Genomic DNA, 13,639 nt, shown 5'->3' on the forward strand with positions numbered 1-13,639 from the left:
CTAGCATCCTCTGCTACGTGACATGCAAATAAATGATGCCCCTCTGGGAAACCAAGCCCTTCCCACAGGGAGCCAGTGGCTGGCTAACATCCGCCGAAAGGAAGTGCAAGCCAGGCCGACGCTGCCGGGGCTCGGCCTATCCTGCAGTGCATGGCACGCAGGCGGTGGGGGCATCACTAAAAGCAAGGCACAGGACTACGCTGCATGACATTGGAACGCGGCTCCGCCTACCCTGCAGAGAAGGGCACGCAGGCGGTGGGGGGGCTGGGCGGGGTATCACTAGAAGCAAGGCACAGGACTACCCTGCATGGTACTGGAACGCGGCTCCGCCTATCCTGCAGTGCATGACACGCAGGCGTGGGGGGGGCATCACTAGAAGCAAGGCACAGGACTACCCTGCATGGCATTGGAACGTGGCTCCGCCCATCCTGCAGTGCATGGCACGCAGGCGGTAAGGGGCATCATTAGAAGGAAGGCACAGGACTACCCTGAATGTCATTGGAACGCGGCTCCGCCTACCCTGCAGAGCATGGCACACAGGCGGTGGGGGTATCACTAGAAGCAAGGCACAGGACTACCCTGCATGGTATTGGAACACGGCTCGGCCTACCCTGCAGAGCATGGCACACAGGCGGTGGGGGGGCATCACTAGAAGCAAGGCACAGGACTACCCTGCATGGCATTGGAACGCGGCTCCGCCTACCCTGCAGAGCATGGCACACAGGCGGTGGGGGGGGGGATCACTAGAAGCAAGGCACAGGACTACCCTGCATGGCATTGGAACGCGGCTCCGCCCATCCTGCAGTGCATGGCACGCAGCCCAGCCGAGAGAGGGACGGGCTGCTGGGAGCGTGTGCGGGCAGGAAGGATGTCTGTGTTTGTGTGTGGCCAGGCGGGGTGCGGGGGAGGCGGGCAGCATGATGGAGCAGCCAATGCAGATGTGGAGGGGAGAAGGGCCGTCAGTTGCCTGTTTATGGGCTGGACTGCTCTGGTGGAAGCAGGCGTGTGTGCGGGGCGCAGAGGCTCGGCTGCAGAAAGTGCAGCTAGCCTGCGGTAGCTGCAACGAACGGTTGCGGTGTGCTTGCGGGGACACGGTGTGGAGCAGGCTGCTCCTGTAGATGGTGGGCGTGCAGGCTCTGATGCACACAGGCTGCAGCGGTGTGGAGCATGCTGGTCCTGTAGTTGGGGGGCGTTCAGTCTTTGGTGCACGCATGCTGCTCCTGTAGATGGTGGACGCGCAGGCTCTGATGCACACAGGCTGCTCCTGTAGATGGTGGACGTGCAGGCTCTGATGCACACAGGCTGCAGCGGTGTGGAGCATGCTGCTCCTGTAGTTGGGGGGCGTTCAGTCTTTGGTGCACGCATGCTGCTCCTGTAGATGGTGGACGCGCAGGCTCTGATGCACACAGGCTGCTCCTGTAGATGGTGGACGCGCAGACTCTGATGCACACAGGCTGCAGCGGATTGCAGCATGCTGCTCCTGTAGTTGGGGAGCGTTCAGTCTTTGGTGCACGCAGGCTGCTCCTGTAGATTGTGGACGCGCAGGCTCTGATGCACACAGGCTGCAGCGGTGTGGAGCATGCTGCTCCTGTAGTTGGGGGCGTTCAGTCTTTGGTGCACGCAGGCTGTAGATGGTGGGTGTGCACTCACTGCTGCATGGCGTACACGCAGGACGATTGTTCCTGCGAGGTGCGCTGGGCTCCCATGTGGTGAATGAAAGGCTTGCTGCAATGCGTGTATCTGGGCGGACCAGGGCATCGAGGCACCCAGCTGCAGGGTGGGCAGGGCGGTGTGGTATAGATTGGCAGCTGGCGGGGAAGGGTTGCTAGCAAGCATTTGAGGGACAGGTCTAAAACTGTTAGAACTTGAAAAGATGAGCTGCAAACAAGATACACTATAGGCCCCTCCAAAGGCTTCCACTGTCCTTAGATACATGACACAATACGGTGTGTTTGGTTGCTGCGGCATGGCGGGGCTTGGTACTGTGATCACGGGCCGTGCTGTGTGAAAGGAGACACCAGCACTGCTCTTATGCAGGGGCAGGCGGCGCTAAGGTGTCAACGAAGAGGTCGTGCTATTGAAGGGACACAGGCTAGGCTGGGCAGAGGTTGTGCTGTTGAGGGCAGTTAGAGGGTCAGATTGGACAGAATCTAAAAGAAGCGCGTTGTCTACAAGGTGGGTGGTGGTCGCTGGTAGGATCCGATGCGGTGTGATGGCCAGGCGGCAGTTCTGTTGTGTGGTACATTCTGGGTGTTATGCTTGGTTGCTTTGAAGGGCTATGCTGATGTGTTGGGCAGTGCGAGGACACGCGAAGAGGCTGTGTGCTTTTGTAGTGTCAGGCTGTTGCTGTGTTAAGAAGTTGTGTGGTTGTGTAGGGGCGGGCTGCTGCGTGAAGAGGCCTTGTAGTTGTGTAGAGGCAGGCTGCTGCGTGAAGAGGCCGTGTAGTTGTGTAGAGGCAGGCTGCTGCGTGAAGAGGCCATGTGCTTGTGTAGGGGCAGGCTGATGCTGTGTGAAGAGGCTGTGTGCTTGTGTGTTGCCAGGCTGCTGCGTGAAGAGGCTGAGTGCTGGTATGTGAAGAGGCTGTGTGCTTGTGCATTGCCAGGCTGCTGCTGTGTGAAGAGGCCATGTGCATGTGCGTTGCTAGGCTGCTGTGTGAAGAGGCCGTGTGCTTGTGTGTTGCCAGGCTGCTGCGTGGAGAGGCTGTGTGCTTGTACATTGCTAGGCTGCTGTGTGAAGAGGCCGTGTGCTTGTGTGTTGCCAGGCTGCTGCGTGGAGAGGCTGTGTGCTTGTGTGTTACCAGGCTGCTGCTGCTGTGTGAAGGGGCCATGTGTTTGTGCATTGCCAGGCTGCTGCTGTGTGAAGGGGCCATGTGCTTGCGCATTGCCAGGCTATTGCTGCGTGAAGAAGTTGTGTGCTTGTGTTGGGGCAGGCTGCTGCTGTGTGCTTGTGTGTTACCAGGCTGTGTGCTTGTGTAGGCCCTTGCTGTGTGCTTGTATGTTGCCAGGCTGCTGTGTGCAGGATGCTGGGGTGTGAAGAGGCTGTGAGGTTTTATACTGTCAGTCTGCTGCTGTGTGCTTGTGTGTTGCCAGGCTGTGTGATTGTGTAGGGGTAGGCCTTCGCTGTGTGCTTGTACGTTGCCAGGCTGCTGCTGCTGTGTGCAAGATGCTGGTGTGTGAGGAGGCTGTGAGGTTTTGTACTGTCAGTCTGCTGCTGTGTGCTTGTGTGTTGCCAGGCTGTGAGCTTGTATGTTGCCAGGCTGCTGCTGTGTGCAGGATGCTGGTGTGTGAAGAGGCCGTGTGCTTGTGGAGGGGCAGGCTGCTGCTGTGTGCTTGTATGTTGCCAGGCTGCTGCTGTTTGAAGAGGCTGTGTGCTTATGCAGTGCTAGGCTGCTGCGTGAAGAGGCTGTGTGCTTGTGTAGGGGCAGGCTGCTGCTGTGTGCTTGTGTGTTGCCAGGTTGTGTGCTTGTGTAGGGGTAGGCCCTTGCTGTGTGCCTGTATGTTGCCCGACTGCTGCTGTGTAGAGGTCGTGTGCTTGGGTAGGGGCAGGCTGCTGCTGTGTGCTTGTATGTTGCCATGCTGCTGCTGTGTGAAGAGGCTGTGTGCAGGATGCTGGTGTGTGAGGAGACTGTGTAGTTGTGTAGAGGCAGGCTGCTGAGTGAAGAGGCTGTGTGGTTGTGTAGGGCCCACAATGCTGTGTGCATTGCCAGGCTGCTGCTGTGTGAAGAGGCTGTGTGCAGGATGCTGCTGTGTGAGGAGGCCGTGTAGTTGTGTAGGAACAGGCTGCTGCTGCTGTGTGAAGAGGCTGTGTGCAGGATGCTGGTGTGTGAAGAGACCGTGTAGTTGTGCAAACGCAGAGCCGTGTGGTTGGCTTGTGTAGGGCCCACAATGCTGTGTGCCTTGCCAGGCTGCTGCTGCGTGAAGGAGCCGTGTGCTGACGTGCATCCAGGAAAGGCCGTGATGGTGTGAGGCAGTCGCCGAGCGGTTTATAGCGCAGGGGGTGGAGAAGAGGTGGTATGCTCCTCGGGCGGCACAGCTGAGCACGGAGGAGAGGCGGTGCCTTCAGGGTGTGGTGGGGGGGGGGTCCCCGGTTGTGGCCAGTGCGTGAAAAGACGGACGGCCGTAGCCGTGTGCACGGAGTGAATGCGCAGTTTTGTGGGGAGGGGCAGCGGGCCGTCGGCTGCTGTGCTGGAGCAGTGGGTGTCAGTGCAGCTGAGGGAAGGCGGGCGGAGCGGGCGGGGGCGATATTACATCAGCTAGGCCGCCGGCGCGCGCACGGCGTGCTTCAACACGCCTGCGCACGCTCTGGGAAAGCAAATGGCGCCGGTACGGCAGTCTCTAGTAAACCACGGGCGGGTTGGCGACGTCACGCCGTCTAAGCTCGTGCTCATAGAGAGGAACACACGCGAACTCAACTGTGCGCGCGCCGGCCACGAGGGCCAAGCCGCTTCCTGCCACGTAGTTCCCTCACGCGCTCTCCGGATGGGCGTGGCTGTGCCCGGGCATGCAGGGCACGGCCCGGGCTGTGGGCACCGTCCCGCTGGTGTCATGCTTGGACACCGCCGGGCTCCGACTCCTCCTGCCCGATCTGGGCTGTGGGCACGTTCCTGCTGGTGTCAGGCTTGGATACCGCCGGGCTCCGACTCCTCCTGCCCGATCTGGGCTGCTAAAGAGATTGTGCCTTCTAGAAAACTGCGGCTGCGTTATTGCGTCAGTGGTGGTAAAGCAGCGCTCACGTGAAGGGTCTAAACCCTCTGGAGCTAGGCTGTGTCCCTGCCCCAGTGATTTTCCCACATTGTGGCCGGGTTGTCCTTAGTGTTTTTATGCAATACAAACAACTAGCTGACTGTAGAATCTGTTTGCAAGTGCTCTCGATATTGGCATATAATGGGTAAACAAAGCAACCAGACTAGATGGACACCTTATGGTTGGGTCCTATGACGGGACAGTTATTGGTGTTTTAGGAGCCAAGACACTCATTCCGTTCAGATAGTGTTGTTGGTTGCTTTGTAAGCTTGACAAATGTGGCAACATCGAGTAGTCAAAGTTTGCTTCAGGACTCAGTATTTATTTATTTTAAAAGTTTTATACAGCACAATAGCTTGACCCGTGGGTATCGGAGCGCTTTACATACATACTGTAAAGAAAAAAAAAGACAGAAATTGCCTTGTATAGTAGGCAGGTAGTAAGGAGGCAAACCAGGGATAGAAAAAATACAGCATGGAAGATAAGGTCAGTCCGATCACCAACTATCCTTGAATGTCAAGAGAGAGGAGTAAACTCGGATATTGAAGTCTAGGTTAGTTGACGTTGGTCAGGAAAGTATTTATTAAGGAGATAGATTTTCAGGTCCCTTTTGAAACAGGAGAAGGAGGGGTTGTATCTGAGAACTTTAGGAGACGTTCCACATCCTGGGAGTGTTGCCAGAGAACGATCGGTATTGTGTGGTTTTCTTTTTCAGTTTCGGAGGAATAAGGAGTGAGTTGGAGCTTCTCAGCGTTCTGGATTGACCTGCTCTTACCAGTTTGTTGTTCAGGTAGTTAGGAGCCAGAGAGTGAAGGGTTTTGTGTGTGATGCAGGCCAGTTTGTAAATACACCTCCCTTCCATGGGAAGCTAGTTGAGAGCTGGAGTGATGTGTTCAAATCTTTTTACTCCAGATACAAGTCGAGCGGCCATGTTCAACACTGCCCTTAGAGGGGCTAGGTGAGGTTTTGGTGTCCCTGTTAGGATGGCGTTTCCGTAGTCTATTTTAGAGAGAACTAGGGATTGGACTACTGTCTTGAGGTCATCATGGGGGAAAAAAGGTTTCAATTTCTTGAGGTGTTTTAGAGAGAAAAGAACACTTTTTGCAGAGTTTTTGATGTGGGCCTCTATAGATAAGTTCTTGTCAAGGGTGATGCCAAGAGACTTAACTGAGTCGGATAGGACGATGGGGCAGTTTAGGGTGACCAGATTCTTGAGCCACTCTTGGATTGGACGATGGTTGCTATTTGGAGAGAATAGGATTAGTTCTGTTTTATCTGGGTTGAGCTTTAAGTGGTTAGCGTTGAACCAAGTTTGAATCTCGTTTAGAGTGGCATTGAGGTGTTGGATGTCGCTGGGAGACTGGATTTTGAAATAGATTTGGGTGTCATCCACATAAAGGTGGTAATTCACTCCAGCTTTTTTCAAGATGATTGTGAGGGGCTCCATGAAAAGATTGAAGCGGGCCAGGGAGAGGATCGAGCCTTGCGGGACCCCAAGTGTGACTTTTGTTGACTTCGAGAGACAGGAGTTGATTTTAATTTGTTGCGAGCGGTGTTGAAGGAAGGAGGTGAACCATTTTAGTACTGTGCCATTGATGCCGGAGCGCTTCGACAAGGTCTCCGAAAGCGCGGGATACTGTGTCGAATGCCGCAGATAGGTCGATGAGTAGGCGGGCATCACCTTCATCTAAAGCCTTGTGAATATCGTCAGACGTTGATCATAGCTGTTTCCGTGCTACAGCCTTTCCTAAATCCTGACTGAAAGGTGTCGAGGAGGTTAAACTCATCAATGTGTTGGTTTAGTACGCATTTCTCCAATGTTTTTGCAAGGAATGGGAGGTTGGAGATAGGTCTGAGGTTGTTCAGATCATTAGGATCGGCCCCAGGGTTTTTGAGAATGGATGTGATTTGTCCAAGTTGAAGGGAGTCTGGCGCACAGCCTGAGGTGAGAGAGGCGTTGATGATTTTTGTCCAGAAAGGGGAAATGGTGTGGTTGAGTTCTTTTATGATTGTGGCTGGGATGGGGTCTATAGTGTGGGAGGAAGGTTTTAGGTTAGAAATTATACTGAATTGGAATCCAAACACAGTAATAATCATACTCGAGATCGGGCAGTTTTTGCACATAAGGTGACCTCATCCTCCCCTCCTGTGAAACAAACATGATATTTTACAGCATACTGCAGCCATTGAGCGAACTAGTAATACACTTAAACAAGCATTGGCATAGCCAATAGGTCTCACCTTTGGGACCTTATAAGTGTTTAGCCATGCACCACTTGATGTTGTTGCACCAAGGATATTGTACTGGATAACTAAACACTTAAGGTCCCAAAATGCGAGACCTATTGGCTATGCCAATGCTTTTTTTTTTTTTTTTTTTATAAGGACAAGCAGTGCTATCTGGCTCTGGCTGCCACTTAGAGGTGCGCGCAGAGAGAGAGAAGGGGGCGCAGAGAGAGAGAGGGGGGCGCAGAGAGAGAGAGGGGGGCGCAGAGAGAGAGAGGGGGGCGCAGAGAGAGAGAGGGGGGCGCAGAGAGAGAGAGGGGGGCGCAGAGAGAGAGAGGGGGGCGCAGAGAGAGAGAGGGGGGCGCAGAGAGAGAGAGGGGGGCGCAGAGAGAGAGAGGGGGGCGCAGAGAGAGAGAGGGGGGCGCAGGGCGAGAGAGGGGGGCGCAGGGCGAGAGAGAGAGAGGGAGGGGTGCGTGGCGAGAGAGAGAGGGAGGGGTGCGTGGCGAGAGAGAGGGGTGCGTGGCGAGAGAGAGGGGTGCGTGGCGAGAGAGAGGGGTGCGTGGCGAGAGAGAGGGGTGCGTGGCGAGAGAGAGGGGTGCGTGGCGAGAGAGAGGGGTGCGTGGCGAGAGAGAGGGGTGCGTGGCGAGAGAGAGGGGTGCGTGGCGAGAGAGAGGGGTGCGTGGCGAGAGAGAGGGGTGCGTGGCGAGAGAGAGGGGTGCGTGGCGAGAGAGAGGGGTGCGTGGCGAGAGAGAGGGGTGCGTGGCGAGAGAGAGGGGTGCGTGGCGAGAGAGAGGGGTGCGTGGCGAGAGAGAGGGGTGCGTGGCGAGAGAGAGGGGTGCGTGGCGAGAGAGAGGGGTGCGTGGAGAGAGAGAGAGGGGTGCGTGGAGAGAGAGAGAGGGGTGCGTGGAGAGAGAGAGGGGTGCGTGGCGAGAGAGAGGGGTGCGTGGCGAGAGAGAGGGGTGCGTGGCGAGAGAGAGGGGTGCGTGGCGAGAGAGGGGTGCGTGGCGAGAGAGAGGGGTGCGTGGCGAGAGAGAGGGGTGCGTGGCGAGAGAGAGGGGTGCGTGGCGAGAGAGAGGGGTGCGTGGAGAGAGAGAGAGGGGTGCGTGGAGAGAGAGAGAGGGGTGCGTGGAGAGAGAGAGGGGTGCGTGGAGAGAGAGAGGGGTGCGTGGAGAGAGAGAGGGGTGCGTGGAGAGAGAGAGGGGTGCGTGGAGAGAGAGAGGGGTGCGTGGAGAGAGAGAGGGGTGCGTGGAGAGAGAGAGGGGTGCGTGGAGAGAGAGAGGTGCGTGGAGAGAGAGAGGTGCGTGGAGAGGGGTGCGTGGAGAGAGAGGGGTGCGTGGAGAGAGAGGGGTGCGTGGAGAGAGAGGGGGTGTGTTGAGAGAGAGAGAGGGGGTGTGTTGAGAGAGAGAGAGGGGGTGTGTTGAGAGAGAGGGGGTGTGTTGAGAGAGAGGGGGTGTGTTGAGAGAGGGGGTGTGTTGAGAGAGAGAGCGGGGTGTGTTGAGAGAGAGAGAGGGGTGTGTTTTGAGAGAGAGAGGGGGTGTGTTGAGAGAGGGGGTGTGTTGAGAGAGAGAGAGGGGGTGTGTTGAGAGAGAGAGAGAGAGGGGGTGTGTTGAGAGGTAGAGAGGTAGAAAGAGCTACAGCGGGCTAGAGAGAGGTAGAGAGAGGTGTGTAGAGCGAGAGGTGTAGAGTCCGGTGAGACCAGACCCACTTAAAGCCCTGTTTGCGACATCGAAAGCTGACAGGGACTGCTTCCGGCTACCTACGTGGAATCGACTTCTGGGACATGCAACAGAACTAATTTATGCTCCTTCAGACCCTATGGTCCTTCTGAGATCATCCAATAGCAGTGGGGTGGGTGGTGCCTCCTCTTGAACTAGGTCAGGGGTGAAGGAGGTCAGCCATGACTAGAGCGCTAAATTGCTTCTTTTGGGAGCAGAAACCCATATCCTTACTACCTATTTTGGGTAAGATCACTGAAAAAATGGTCTATAAGGAACTCTCCAATTTTGTCGAGTCAGCCCAGATCCTCCATCCTCGGCAATTTGGCTTCCGCCCGAAATATTACACGGAATCAGCCCTATTGGAGATATGACACACTGAAATTCATCACCAATAATGGCAGGAAAACAGTGCTGATCCTTCTGGATCTATCTGCTGCTTTCGATACTATATCCCATGACATCCTACTGGCCAGATTAATATCTGGTGGCATATCCAACACAGCTCTATCTTCGATACCATCCTTCCTGTCTAATAGGAAGCAAGCAGTCTTCTCGGGCACCTCTCTTTCTTCAGAACGTACTATCAACACAGGAGTTCCCCAGGGGGCCTCACTTAGCCAACTCTTGTTTAATATATACATGGCTCAACTTATTTCCCTCATTTCAGCCTATGGGATTGAAACCTCATCCTATGCTTTGTGTTGATCCCACTGGCTGCAAGGAAAACAGTGGCTGTGGCATTAATATTGTCACGTCTAGACTACTGTAACAGCCTGCTAGTAGGGGTTAATAAATCTACCTTGAAGAGACTACAAGTAGTACAACACGCAGCGGCTAGACTGGTTTTGAAACTTCCACGTAGGTCATCTGCATCAGACGCTCTGAAAACACTTCATTGGCTTCCCCTGCACAAGAGAATCCTATACAAACTCTTGGTCATCACCTTCAGAGCTACTCGTCAAATCAGACCAGAATATCTCTCTAGGAGATTTATACCATACATTCCAGGGAGGACACTTAGATCCACATCTGCTAAACTCCTCAAACTACCTGGTTTTAAACTTAAAACCAGGAGAGGGAAAACTGCTTCAGTATTAGGTGCAAAAGCCTGGATTTTTATACCTAACAAACTGAAAACGATTGCATCAGAAAACCTGTTCAGGAGAGCTCTAAAGACCTGGATCTATGGAATAAGTGATGTATCCAGTCTAGCCCATATCTAGGCTCCAACTCTTTACTAGTTTGCCAGTTATCTGTATAGCGCCGGGAGGCTCCTTTGGGAGTGACAGTTACTGAGGCCTTTCTGTTTGCAACCTGTAGGTTGCAGGAGTCTAATGGTTTGGTCTACTCAACTTAAATCTTCTAAAAATAAATGCATTTTAAAACATAGGAAGCTTTAATCCTCTTTGTGCAGAAACAAAGTGCACTTTCTGTAATGTGTGCACAGTTCTAAAGCACCATTTTTCATGTTCTGAATGAATTTTACCGGAGGACAAAAACTGCACATCAGACCCATTTTGACCCGTTCCGGTTTGCTAAGTAGGAAGACCCCCTGGTAATCTGAGCCGGATGCCACTCATATATAATGTTTACAGTTCTGGGTATTTCTTTCAAGAACTGCAGAATCTGCTCCTCTGATTTAAGAGAGGCGACCCGCCAAAACTACAACTCAGAGAGCACTAGTTAGAACCAAAACACAATGTTACGGTGCCATGGTGCCAAACAATCAGCAAAGCTGTGGCACACAACGTCGTAACAGGGGAACTGGAGTCCAAGTTGTCAAGGGCTGTAGCTCCTGTGTGAGGACTGTCAGCCGAGAGCACTAGGCAGGATGGGACATGTAGTTTCACGAGTCCGAGCAAGCTTACTTCTTTTTGCATAAAAAACAGGACTGGGTGAAAATCACCGCCGTGACTGTGAACCGGTAGCAGTTGACAGCCATGTGAAGACGCCAGAGCAATAAACTTACATATCAGATTATTTGTGATTGGTCTAAGTAACGTTTCACGATTCAGATTGAGATGGGGATGTAGGTCCCTGAAGCCCCTTTCATCCATGCCTTCTTCAGATTGCAGTCAAAAGTCTTGGGGGTTACTCTAAAGGGGGTTTACTGTACTTCTTTAATATACCTACTCACCTGACCTGCTTTTTTGGCCATCCCAATTCTGCTCGCAGGATTTACCTGTGAAACGTTGGTCTCATAGAAGCAAACAGAATGCGGGGGACAGTCTACCCGTTTCCCGAGCTGCCTTCAGTGCAAAAATACAGATATGGTCAACTGTTTTGGGTCTGTTGACATTATGAGTGGTATTGGTCTCATCCTTGTCACAATCTCCAGCTGAAAGGATGGCAAACGTGGTGGTGGTGCTTGGCAGCTGCAGGGCTATGAGCGATAGTGCTGCGCAGTGAGAGCAGGAACGAGTTGGCCAAGTCTTTCCACAATCCCCAAATCATTAGGAAAGTGTTATCTACCGTGAGTATAAGTCAATAGTAAGTCGCTCCTCAACACAAAGCATGCTTGTGACATTACGTTCTCTGATAAGCTACCCCCATTTACTGGTTTCATATCACCTACCTGCCTTTCACTAAGATCAAACCTAGCCAGAGCAGCCTGGTATAATAGCCAGCGTAATACTGTCCATAGCGCCATCCAGGCCTGCCCACAACACCAGCTGAGTACTTCACTGCTGACAAAATGGAAACACCGCCAGTACTCGCTGCAAACTACCAAAGACACTGAATAAAGCGCTATCAAAGGGACAAAGAGACCTTTATTTTTTTTTACAGTTTCATGTACAGAGCAAGTGAGGGAATAAGAATGTTGGGACCCGAGTAAGCGAAGTGCCAGCTGGTGTCCCCTGGGTGACTTCTGGCAGGCCGAGCCAGGTGACTTTAGGGTGAGGGTAGGGGCTAACAGGCTTGAGCTATTGCGCAGCAGCTTGATGTAATTAGGAACATGTTTGCCACGGCTGTTGTGGTTTGGAGAGTCGGGTGCGGGAGAAAGTTCTGGGGCGTCGGAACAACACTAGGAGTTCACTTGGGCAGGACTGCTGGGGACATGGTTGAGAGAGACTGGGGAGCAGGGCACAATTATGTGTAAATAAATAGAAACTGAACTGTAGTGTCGCACAAGGTACATATAAAAACAGGCTCCATATTGTAATGGGTGAATAACAGTTGGAGATGAAAGCAGCAAGTTAAACATGCACTCAATAGTAACAAACAAAAGTGATCGTGAGAAAAACATAAAAGCAGGGGTGCGCATCGGCAAACACGCAAGAGGAACAGCAAAAGTGAAAGCAGGGGTGCACGCGCGACGGCAGAAAAAGTGAACGCTCCAGATGGCACCTCAGGCGCTGCCAGCTGGGCATGTGTACGCTTGCGTGAACGCAAGCACTAGGCCAGCCAGCAGCACTTTGAAAACTTGCCTACTAAGTGTCTTTCCGAGCAGCACATGCGCACAGACTCAGCGAGACCTAAAAAGCAGCCCAAACCTACACAAAACAGGGCACAGTGCCACCCTAGTCACTAAGTCCAACCCCATGCAATGCTTTCTACAACTGTGCCAATTTGTAGAGGTAACAGAACCAGCTGATTCCTTGGCATCCGCTTCCAGCCAGTGTCTTTCCTTTTAGAGGTCCCATGTTCATCTCAGTTCGGCTAGAATCCACCAAAACATCAGCCCAAAGAATGAATGAAATGGTGTCCTTGGTTAGCGTCCTCAGCACACTGCATTGAAGGAACTTGCATCCAGATCAATCCATACAACTATTTATTTATTTAGAAAGTTGTATATAGCGCGAACATGACCACCGAGGGTATCAGAGCGCTTTACAGTTTATACATCAAGAAGGGTACAAGCAAACAGAACCACAGCGAAAAATTCAGTCTTATAAAGTGCGGCATTCTCATGACTGTGCCAGCTCTCTATTCATCAGGAATCCTCAACGTTATATACAACATTCTAACCCTCAGGTTTTTAATGAACGTACCATTCCTGGGACTGCTGTTGGGGTAAAACACATCAGCTGAGCACGTAACAGCCCAGCACTGATGGTTATAACACCAGTGTCATCTTCAGGTTGTGTTTTCTGAGTGAGATCATGTTTTTGACCAGTGGAGTGTTGCACAACAGGCCTCCATGAGCAACTTTTACCTATTTTCACCCCTGCACCTGCCACAACAGACTGGCCATCTTGTGTTTACATCAGCCTACCTAACGCCCTAACACTAAGGGGAATCCCTACTAAAGTGCACTCCCAAACCCGGCTAACACCTAGTCTATGTCACCTAACAACGCTTTCCTACTTCTCAGTGACCCAAAACTTCCACCTACACGACTTATTCAATCATGATCCCACTAATTCATTGACAACCTTAATACCTGGGGTCTCCCTCAAAATGCAAGCATTCCAAAACATCACAGGTCATATCCATGACCCCATCTTGGGGGGAAATTCCCCCTCTCTCACCTGGACAAAAGAGTCCCTCATCAGTTTCAACACCTGGCAGCCCAAACGGACAGACTGTCAGGCGGAGGACTGCTCAATGGTAGCACAATAGCATTCCCACAGACAAATCAGTTTTGAGATCGTCCCACACCCAAATGTTATCTAGCTTCAACACGAGACTCACCTCAAGCATTGACTCCCTAAGCGCCCACCCCTCTGCTACACAGACCAGTTTGTACATTGACCATCTCAAAACTAACAAAGGACCCTAGAGATACACTGGTACCACTGTCAGGTCACTCAAATCTGCCATGCACATCAACAAGTTAAATAAACCAAGCTCCTGGTCCCATCCTCCTGCATACTAATAGCCAACTTCCCCACAGAGATCTTTGCTACTGTCAAGTAATTCAACACCACCTCCCCGCTGCACAAGAGCTTTGAACCTGTCAAACCACTTCCTGGAAAAATCAAGGCAATGTATAATAACTAGGGCTCCCGG

Source organism: Triturus cristatus, chromosome 9, assembly GCF_964204655.1.
Source record: "Triturus cristatus chromosome 9, aTriCri1.1, whole genome shotgun sequence".
NCBI classification, from domain to species: domain Eukaryota; kingdom Metazoa; phylum Chordata; class Amphibia; order Caudata; family Salamandridae; genus Triturus; species Triturus cristatus.